General features: G+C 41.9%; 1 non-coding gene across 1 annotated transcript; it reads right to left on the reverse strand.

Moving 5' to 3' along the window:
• Positions 1–2085: 2085 nt before the first annotated feature.
• Positions 2086–2192, reverse strand: LOC148562343 (small nucleolar RNA R71). Its single transcript, XR_015886960.1, has one exon. It is a non-coding gene; the product is annotated as a small nucleolar RNA R71 (small nucleolar RNA).
• Positions 2193–10840: the final 8648 nt, after the last annotated feature.

Below are 10840 nucleotides of genomic sequence, written 5' to 3' on the forward strand. Positions count from 1 at the left end.
CCAAGAGGCAACGTTAGTGGTCACGTTGATGCCACTAACGTTGAAGTTAACGTGGAACATCCTTGGGTTAGGAACGTTAGTGAAAAAGATGATTGTCACTAACGTTCTCGAACCCACACTTTCACTTAACGTTAACGCCACTAACGTCCTAAGCTAGAATCCCTGCCTACTTCACACTTTCTCTCTGCAAGTAAAGCTAAGCCCACTGAAGAAGATAACTGCTTCAACTCAAGATCCAAAGGCCCATATCCAAGACTTGAAGAGCCAACTAGAAGATCAGAAGAATAGTATAAATAGGGAGAGGTTTGAACTAGAAGGGAGCTTTTTGGCATTATTAGAATTACTCTCTGTATTTTACTTTCTCTGTAACTTTTAGTTTAATTCTCAGAATGTACTCTCCATCTATTCTTTTCATTCCCAGAGCTATGAACAACTAAACCCCTTTCATTGGGTTAGAGAGCTCTGTTGTAATTTGATGGATCAATAATAGTTTTCATTATCCTTCTTCTCTCTTTTCTCTTGATTTTACTAGAAAGCTTTCAATCTTCATCCAATTGAGTAGTTATCTTGGGAAAGAAGTTATTCATACTTGGATCTCTTCTGAACCTTGGAAGAGGAATGAAGAGATCATGCTAGAATTGCTTTCTCATGTTGGACCAAATTGGGGTTTGGGCGGATATGGTGACATATAATTCTCCCAATACTTTGATTTGGAAATACATGTGGTATAATCAGTGACCACACTTCATCTCTTCTCATGAGCAATTAGACCAAGAAATTGGCTATTGATCTGATTTGAGAGATTGAATTACCAAGGAATTAGAATTCAATCACTTAAGATTGCCAAGGAGATCAATGAATGCATTGATTGAGGAAGAGATGAAAATGAACTTGATATGGAGAATGCAACATCTCCTAAGCCCAATGAACTCCCCATTTCTGATCTTACCCATTCTCTTTACTTTCTGCTATTTACTTTCATGCTAAACTCCCCTTCCCCATTTAAGATTCTGCAATTTACCTTCCGTCATTTATTTTCTGCAATTTACTTTTCCGCCATTTAATTTCCTGTAATTCTCAACCCAATTTCTGCTTAGCTCAACTAGAACATTCTTCCAATTAAAGTTGCTTGACCAATCAATCCCTGTGGGATTCGACCTCACTCTATTGTGAGTTTTTACTTGACGACAATTCAGTATACTTGCCGAGGGAGATTTGTTAAAGGACAAATTTCCATGCATCAAGTTTATGGCGCCGTTGTCGGGATTGATTTTGTATCAACAATGATTAAATTGGTGGATAACTAGATTGAGCATTTGTTTTTATTTTGTTTGATTTAAGTTCATTTGAGTAATTTACTTTCTGTTCAGTTATTTTCTTCCCTTTCCCCTACCTATTTTTCTTAGTTATTTACAGTTCAGTCACCAACCCACTAACTGTTTGATATGTTACATCACTCACACTAACAGCATTTCTGTAGAAATTACTATCTGCATCTATCTTTCTTTCTTACTTTTGCCTTGTTGCTTCAACTTCCTTTGATTCTGAACCTGAGAGGACCTTCCTTAGATTAAGGAGGGAAGCAAGAGGAAAGAGAGTAGTTGGTGCTAAGGAAGAGGAGGAGTACTTTGAACCAGATATGGATGAGAATATGGAGAACCATCATGAAGAAGAGGCTCACAACCATGGCCGAGAAGGTCTAGCACATCAGGCTGGGCAAGAGTTCTGGGTTCTTACATCAATCCAAACCCAGGAAACTGTGGAAGTAGCATCCAACGGCCAACCATACATGCCAACAACTTTGAACAAAAGTCACGGTTCATCACCCTTGTTCAGAACAATTGTTCATTCGGAGGAAGTGTCCAAGAAGACCCCAATCAACATCTAACCACCTTCCTGAGGATATGCGATACTGTGAAGTCTAATGGTGTTCATCCTGACACTTATAGACTACTTCTGTTCCCTTTCTCACTCAAGGACAAAGCATCTAAATGGCTGGAATCCTTTCCAAATGAGAGTTTAGTAACCTGGGAAAATATGGTGAACAACTTCTTGGCAAGATTCTATCCTCCTCAACGGATCAATAGGTTGAGAGCTGAGGTACAAACCTTTAGGCAGCAAGATGGTGAGACTCTATATGAAGCATGGGAGAGGTTTAAGGACCTGACAAGAAGATGCCCGCCAGATATGTTCAATGAATGGGTGCAGTTGCACATTTTCTATGAAGGTCTTTCATATGAATCAAAGAAGGCAGTAGACCACTCATCCGGGGGATCTCTGAACAAGAAGAAGACCATTGAAGAAGCCATAGATATCATTGAGACTGTAGCTGAGAATGACTATTTCTATGCTTCTGAAAGAGGCAACACTAGAGGAGTGATAGAGCTGAACAACGTGGATGCACTGCTAGCTCAAAACAAGATGATTACCAAGCAATTAGCTGACCTCACCAAGAAGATAGAGAGGAATCAAGTAGCAGCAATCACCACTTCAGCAGCAACTCAAGAAGGAGTGAATGAAGAGGCAGAGGGTGATCAGGAACAGGCCAACTACATTGGAAATTCACCCAGGCAGCACCATGACCCATACTCCAAAACATATAATCCTGGTTGGAGGAACCACCCAAACTTTGGGTGGGGAAATCAACAGGATCAAGGCCAAGATCAGCGACACCACAACCCCAGCAACAATGCAACTCACCAACATTCCACATAGAGATCATATCAGCACCCACCTAACAACACACCTCAATATCCATACCAAAGTCAAAATGGCCCTTCTCACCCCTCCAATCTCAACTCACCATCATCTGAAGATAGACTCTCCAGGATTGAAACCCTACTTGAAGGCATATGCAAGAAAATTCAAGATAACAAGGTGTTCAAAGAGGAGGTGCGAGCCAATATCAAGAATCAGGGAGACACCATCAAGAGACTGGAATTTCAAGTGGGATACCTATCTGAGAAGATTCCCAAACCTACTGATAGCTTTCCAAGTGACACAGAGAAAAATCCGAGAGGTGAAGCAAAGAAAGTCAGATGGGAAGATTGCAAGATGGTTACTATAAGTGATAAGGAGACTGAGGAAGAGCTGAACAAACCATCAGAACAATATGAAGATACATCAACAGGAAAGCAGGAAGAGAATCCTCAGGAAACCACAATTACGCAGAAAGAGTTGCTGAGGCTCTATGCACCCTTTCCCCAATTACTAAATGGTGGTGTAGAGAAGAGAATATACTCAAGATTTCTTGACATATTTGCATCCCTCCATGTAAACATACCATTCATCAAGGCTCTCCAACAAATGCCCTCATACATCAAGTATATGAAGGAGCTGCTGACCAGGAAAAGCTCACTCAATGGAGGACAAATCATAGTGATGAACAAGGAGTGCAGTGCTCTCATTCAACCAGAGCTGCCTACAAAAAGGAAGGACCCAGGGAGTTTTCACATCCCCTGTGCCATAGGAGAAACAATGTTTGACAAAGGAGACTGTGATCTGGGAACAAGCATCAACTTAATGCCTTTATCCCTTATGAAGAGGCTGCAAATCAATGAGCTGATACCCACAGACGTAGTCATCAGGCTGGCGGACAAAACTCAAAAACAAGCAATTGGAGTGGTTGAAAACGTGCTAGTGAAGGTTGGGAACTACTTCCTTCCCACAGACTTTGTCATACTGGAAGTGGAAGAAAGTCACCTTCACCCAATCATATTGGGAAGACCATTCTTAGCTACAGCCAGAGTGCTCATAGATGTGGAGTGAGGAGAGCTAATACTGAGGATACATGACGAACAACTCACCTTCAACGTCTTCAAACCCTCACAAGAAGCAAGTCAGGAAGGCAATGAACTAAGGGCAGAGCATGACAGAGCAATGGTGGGAGAAAAAAGCATTGAGGCACAAGCTGTACACCCTGGAATTCCCTTGGGTGATGAACAAGAGAATCAGCAGCTGTCACAGCTAAAGAAAACTCAAGTGGAGCCAAAACTACCAGAATCATATGAGACCAGCAACAAAATCTCCCTAGGAAAAGAGACCACAAAGAGCAGGATAACAGCAAAAGAAACAAAGAAGAAGGTACCAAGGAGATGGAGGAATAAAAAGATCCCTACAGAAGATTTCTCTCCAGGGGATAAAGTGATCTCAGCTTACTTCCTAGATATCCCACCTCATCTTCCCACCATCCCATCTCAGTTACCTAAGGTTTTCACCATCAACAAAGTTCTCTCCCTAGAACATGTGGAGATCATTGATGAAGCCAATGGATATAGGTTTACTGCAAGAGGGGAAGATCTGAAGCATTACCAACCACCATGACAAAGGCAGAACGTCAAGCGAGTGACGCTAAAGAAGCGCTTCATGGGAGGCAACCCATGTTTTACATGCTTTTAAAAGTAGTTAATAAAGCAAGGTTCATGGATTTCAACTCAACTTGACATGCACTTGAATGAATCCTTTTATGCAACATATAGTGAGGAACAAGTTTGGTGTTCAAGGCACACTAAGAGAACATAAATGTAACCCATATCATGTCACTCTTAGGGGCCTTGAACAAATCTTTTACACCACATGGCACCAAACTAAGTTTGGTGTTGCCAATGTTGCATACATGGATGTTGAGTTAGTCAGTTGGTGTGCACTCATGAACAGCACTTAGTAGTTAGAAACAAAAACTTTAAAAAGTAGTTATTCTTTTAATTTTGCCGCCACTTTGAAGAGCTGAAGATTGATGGTTTAAAAGTTATAATAAACTCTCGTTGTAAGTATAGTTACTAAACCAAGCAATCAACCTTTCTTACAAACATTTTGGGTGTCACAAGTAACAAACCCCTTAAAAATTGTTAACCGAGTATTCAAACTTCGGGTCGTCTTCTCAAGGAACTGCAAGGAAGTATGTTCTTATTATTGGCTATAAAGGTTGTAATCGGGGTTTAGAAGGTGAGAAGCAAGTGATTTGAATGACAAGTAAAGTAGATGGCAATTAAAATAAATAAATACTGTAAAGCAAACTTCTAGCAAGGTAAGAGAAATTGGAAGTCCAACTTAGTTATCTCTCTCAATAATAATGAAAGTTGAATCTAAATTCCACTTAGTTAACCTTTACTAAAGTAAAGGAAAGTCAAGGGACTAATTAGTTTGACCTTCGAATCCTATTTATTTCCTAAGAAAAAGTTGGGATTATTGAAGTTCAGTTCAATTAGCAAGATAACGATTATCAATTATGCTGAGTTTAATAATGTTGAGTTACTGATTTCTTAACCAAGACCAAAAGGGAAAAAGTAAAATTGTTGAAATAAAAATGTCCTTAGATGGAAAGTGTTCCGAGGGTTACCTGAAACTTTAGGTCGATCTCGGACGAGATCTTCTGTGCTGGTCGGAACCGATGTGTCCGGCTGGTGAATGGTAACCGGAGCTGGTACGTCTGACTTGTTTAGACTTGAACGTGTTGCTGATCCTCTGTCACTGAAGGGTGGGGGGTACCTGCAAGAGACTCCGATGCTTAAGTTAGCATGGGTATTAAACAGGTGTTATGTAGAATCAGAGTATGAGTTATACCTGGGTGCTCCAGTGTATTTATAGTAATGTGGGCTGACCTTTCGGGTAAGATAAGTTAGTTACTTTATCTTATCTTATCTTATTTTGAGTGAAGTCAGCTTATCTTCAAGGGAACCACCTTTATCTCCATAGGCTTGAAGTGCCTTTGGATTTGGGTCGTGTTCCTCCATTTGGGCCCTTTACTGGGCTCTTTTGTTGACACGGCCGAGTTCTTTAAGAAGAAGTTGGTCCGCTCGACCTGAAGAGGTCGGTCGCTTTATCATTGATCATTCCAGGTCGGATAGCTCGACCCAGGGTATGAACAGTGCCCCTGCTTGAGCTCGGTCTTCTTTGTCGAGGTCGAGTCCTTGACTTCAATCCTTCTTGAAGCCGAACTCAAGCATTTTTGTCGATTCCTTTGTAGTAGCTTTTGAATGTAGAACGTTTTTCCTCAAAAAGCGCGCGCTTTTGTATTAGCGCTTTGTTCTGGGGAACGTGCGAGGGTTTAATACCCAAATTAATTGGCATTTAATTGCCCCGTTTCCCTTAAACTTCTTTATTTTTGAATTTCATACTCAGGAAACGGTTTCCCTTCTTCGCTCTTTTCGTAACTTCTTCGCAATTTCTTCCTTTGTTCTCTTACTCTCCGCTTCTCGCCCATATTTCTGTTTTCCTTGCGTTGTGACGTTGCTTGGCATTTTTCTGGGTAGCTTTCATTTCTGCGTCTCTTCCTTCCCTTGAAGCTTCTTTCTTCTCCAGGTTAGTTTCACTCGCATTTTTCTTCTTCTTTTGTCGCTTTGGTTTTATGATGGAGTTTTGATTTTGCTTTTAAGGAAAGTTTGTATCTTTCTGTTTTTTGTCGCTCCTATTTGAAATGTGTGTTCCGGGAGTTTCTTTCCTCTTCTGCATGATCCTTTTTGCTTTTCCTGTTGCTTGATGCTTTTTGGGGCTTTGCATGTTTGTGAGTTGCGTCTTTGACGATTCGTGTTTGGTATGTTCAATGTTGATGCTTGTTCTCTGCTGATTTTTTTCTTTATTTCGAGAAAGTTTGCGCTTTTTGCTGTTTTTCTGCCTTGGCCTTTTTTGGAACTTCTGATAAACTGTAGGAGGGTGGACCTTTTGCGTTTTTGCTTCCTTTGTTTTTCTTTCTGGATTTTATTTTGATGAGTGCCGGGATGTAGGCTGTAGAAGTAACTTGAAAGTCCTTGTTTGTTTATTGCCTCCAAGGGATGCCCCAAGGGCTTTGGTTTGAGTCTTGGGGTTTTTCTTTCCTGTTTGTTTGTCTGTCAAGTTGTTTTGCCCTTCATCCGAGATGTTTTGTTAGTAATCCACTCTTCTTTTCTTTTGTAGGATTTAGTTGACCTCATGTCTTCCCGAAATAACGTTGTAGAGATGCCTTCCCAGGTTCCCGCGGGTATGGCCGACTGGGTGGACTCCATGGTTCTCATGTATGTCTCGTTGGTTGATTCTGATTTTTGTGCTCAGCTTAGGCAGTTTCATAGTGTCTGTAGTAATTCTGGAGATGAGAAGAACTATGAACTTGTCCCCCCTCTTCTGACGAGAGAGTCTGCTTTTCAACTCGGGTTGTTGATAGTCGCCCTTTCTTTTATGCTTATGATTTTTTCTTTGGTCAGCTGGGTATCACCCTTCCTTTTACCAACTTTGAAGCCGACCTGTTATGGTCTTGTAATGTTGCCCCTTCTCAACTTCACCCCAATTCCTGGGGTTTTATTAAAATTTTCCAATTGCTGTGCGATGGTTTTGGTATTCCTGCTTCCCAATCTCTCTTTTTCTATCTGTTTGTCTTGACTAAGCCCGGTGTGGTAAAAAAAAAAGTAAGCTTGGGTCTCCTTTCGTTCTACTCAAGGAAAGAAGGTTTTTTCCATGTTTGACGAGTCGTTCCGTGATTTTAAAAACTACTTTTTCAAGGTCCGAGCTGTTGAAAGAGCTCGGCCCTTTTTTCTGGATGAGAATGACGAACCTGCTTTTCCCTTGGAATGGCAAAAAGACGTGAGGGTCTCCCGGTATTCGTGGGAAATGTTGGATGAGGCTGAGCGAGCCTTTGTGACTATCTTGGAAGAACGCTGGGGTCAACCTCCCCATCTTGACACAAAGAAATTTCTAACCAATCCTTCTCTTCTTCAAACTGAACTGGGTATCTTGTGTTTCTTTTATTATCTCGTTTATGTTGCTTGTAGCTGTCTTTTCTGACTTATCCGACTTGTAGCTGAATTTTCTGTTTTGCTTGCAGAGGCAATGAAGAATAATGAAGCTATGAAAGCTTTTAAGAGGGCACAGAGGGCGACTGCTGCCAGAAATGTTGCTGCCAGGGCAGCTGGGGAGGGATTCTCCCAAGTGCGCGAGAAGCCATCAGTGCAGAGTTCTGCCGGGGTGAAGAAAGTGATCCCTACACCCCGAGTTCGTTTGGTAGATCCTCACGTCGCCTCTGCTGCTCCTTCTGTTGCTCCTCCCAATAAAAAACAAAAGACTGTTGAGCCCTTCGACCTTGATGCTCCTGATTTTAATGCTACTGAATTCGTGGATCAACAAATCGGTCCCTACGGCGCTCTCTCCATGGATGATGTGTCCATCCTTCATCACTTGGAATTCATGGCCCGAAATCATGTGAAGATGGCGTATATGTCGGCTGCCATATATCGGACTGCTCAGAATCTCCCTCTCCATGCCACTAAAGCGTTTATGGAGGAGGCGAAACAAGAGTTTGATCGGATGAAGGAGTTAAAGGAGGAGCTTGAGACGAAGGTGGCCAAGCTGGAGAAGGACTTGAAGAATGAGGAGGTGAGTTCTCAGTCATTGGCAGCTTTGTTGAGGTTGGCTGAGGACGCAGTCTTGATGCACAAGGATAGTTACGTTACCTCTTATCGAAAGGTGATGCGCCTGTGGAAGGAGCTCGACCATGCCCGGGAAGATTATTCTGAGCTTCAAGTTCATCTCGTTGGCAGCGTACTGCTGCTTACGAGAACTTGAAGGAGCAAGTTCGGGTCATTGCTCCCGAGGCCGATCTCACCCTTTTTAGCCTGGATAATATTGTCAGAGATGGCAAGATTGTCCCTGATGATGAGGGTGATGATGATGAGGTTGTTCCTCCCCCTGTGTCCTCTGCTAAAGTGCCGACTTCTTCTGTTCCTCCGGTTGCACCTGATTCGGATTGCCAGATTCTGAACCGAGAGGATGGAACTGTAGCGCCGTACCGATTCAGACTCGTCCTCCTTCTCCTTGTCCTAATGCTGCCAAGAAGGCTCCTGATGCTTGCTGATCTCTTTCCTGGGAATTTGTGTAGTTGGCCCGGTTTGTGGGCTTTTTAAAACTTTCTTATTTATTTATTGACGCTTTCCTAGTTGCTTTTCTAGCAACTTTTATTTTGACAAACAAAAAAGGTAGCTCGCCATCCTTAGATTTTGCTGGCCTTCGAGGCTTTTGCAACTTTGTAGATTTTACATAATGCCTTTTGATTTGCCATTTTTTTGTTTTCTGCTGATGTGTGATATCTTGTGGCTCGACCTCCTTAGATTATTTCGTTGTTTGCAGCTTGAATCCTTTGAGGTTACGATTTGTGAGGTCCAACTTGTTTCTTGGCTTTCCGTATTTGTGACTAGTTCCTTTGCGTTGGTCCCTTTTTAAGTTATTATTGTAATCCTCTCTTTCAGAGATTACTTTTTTATAATTTGTCTGTAGGAGATTGACTTCGTCAGGTTGATCTCTTTTTAGTTATTTTTGTAATCCTCTTTCTTGGACCTTTGTCAAGTCTCTTTCAGGGATTACTTTGATAACTTATCAGTAGTAGGAGTCCGACTTGGTTATGTCGGTCTCCCTTAAGTTATTTTTTGTAGTCCTCTTTCTTGGATCTTTGTCAGATCTCTTTCAGGGACTACTTTGATAACTTTTTGGTAGTAGGAGTCTGACTTGGTTATGTCGGTCTCCCTTAAGTTATTTTTTTGTAGTCCTCTTTCTTGGATCTTTGTTAGATCTCTTTCAGGGACTACTTTGATAACTTTTTCACATACATCACATAATAAGGAAGGGAAAGTGTTCCGAGGGTTACCTGAAACTGGAGGTCGATCTCGGATGAGATCTTTGGTACTGGTCGGAGATGACGTGTCCGGTTGGCTGGTGGCGGCCGGAGCTGTTGTGTCTGACTTGTTGGATTTGCTGCATTGCTGATCCTTGGCCACCGGAGGGTGGGGGGTACCTGCAAAAAACTCTAATGCTTAAGTTAGCACGGGTATTAGGCAGGTTTTTTATGTAGAATCAGAGTATGAGTTATACCTGGGTGCTCCAATGTATTTATAATGGTGAGATGTGACCTTTGGATAAGATAAGTTAGTTATCTTATCTTATCTTTATCTTTTGGGTTGAGGTCAGCGCATCTTCAACGGAACCGCCCTTCTCTGTAGGCCTGAATGACCTCTGGATTTGGGTCGTATTCCTTGAATTGGGCCCTTTTTGGGCTTTCCTGTCGATTTGGCCGAGTTCTTCGTAAAGAAGTCGGTCCGCTTGACCTAAGGAGGTCGGTCGCTTTATTACTGAACATCCCGGTTCGGACAGCTCGACCCAGGGTATGAACAGTTCCCCTGCTTGAGCTCGGTCTTCTTTTTGAGGTCGAGTTCTTGACTTCGGTCTTTCTTTAGTGAAGCCGATCTCAAGCATTTTGTCGATTCCTTTGTAAAAGCTTTTGAATGTAGAACATTTTCCTCTAAAAGCGCGCGCTTTTATATCGGTGCTTTGGGAATGTGCGAGGGTTTAATGCCTTTTAATTTTAGCATTAATTGCCCCGTTTCCTTTTGGCTCTTTATTTTGATTTTGAAAACCCAGAAACAGTTTCTCTTCTTTCGCCCTTTTCGTAACTTCTTCGCATTCTTCCCTTCATTCTCTCGCTTTCAACTTTTCTTTGTGTTGCGGTGTTTGTTTGATTTTTCTGAAGCCTCTGCCTGGAGTTCGTAGTTTCGCGTTTTAGCCCAGCGACGTTTTCTTTTGCTCGTGTCTTTTCTTTTGCTTCGAGGTAGTGATTCCAGATTTCGCCGTCCCTCTTCACCTTCCCTGAAGTCTGCTGCCTTTTCAGGTTGGTACTAACTTTCTTGCTTCTTTCACGGCTTCATCTTTAGTTTTTCGGTGAAGCTTTTGCTTTTGCATGTTTTGAAAGTTTGAACCTTTTCGTGATTTTGCATTTGTTTATCGCTGTAAATGCGTTTTTCTTGGCTTTCTTTTGTGTGTTCCTCTGGCATTTTCGTCGAGGCTTTATACGGTTTTTGTTTGTTGCTTCTGATTTTTTACTATCTGA

The sequence above is a fragment of the Arachis ipaensis genome, chromosome B6 (genome assembly GCF_059453495.1).
Source record: "Arachis ipaensis isolate K30076 ecotype BB chromosome B6, ASM5945349v1, whole genome shotgun sequence".
Classification (NCBI taxonomy): Eukaryota; Viridiplantae; Streptophyta; class Magnoliopsida; order Fabales; family Fabaceae; genus Arachis; species Arachis ipaensis.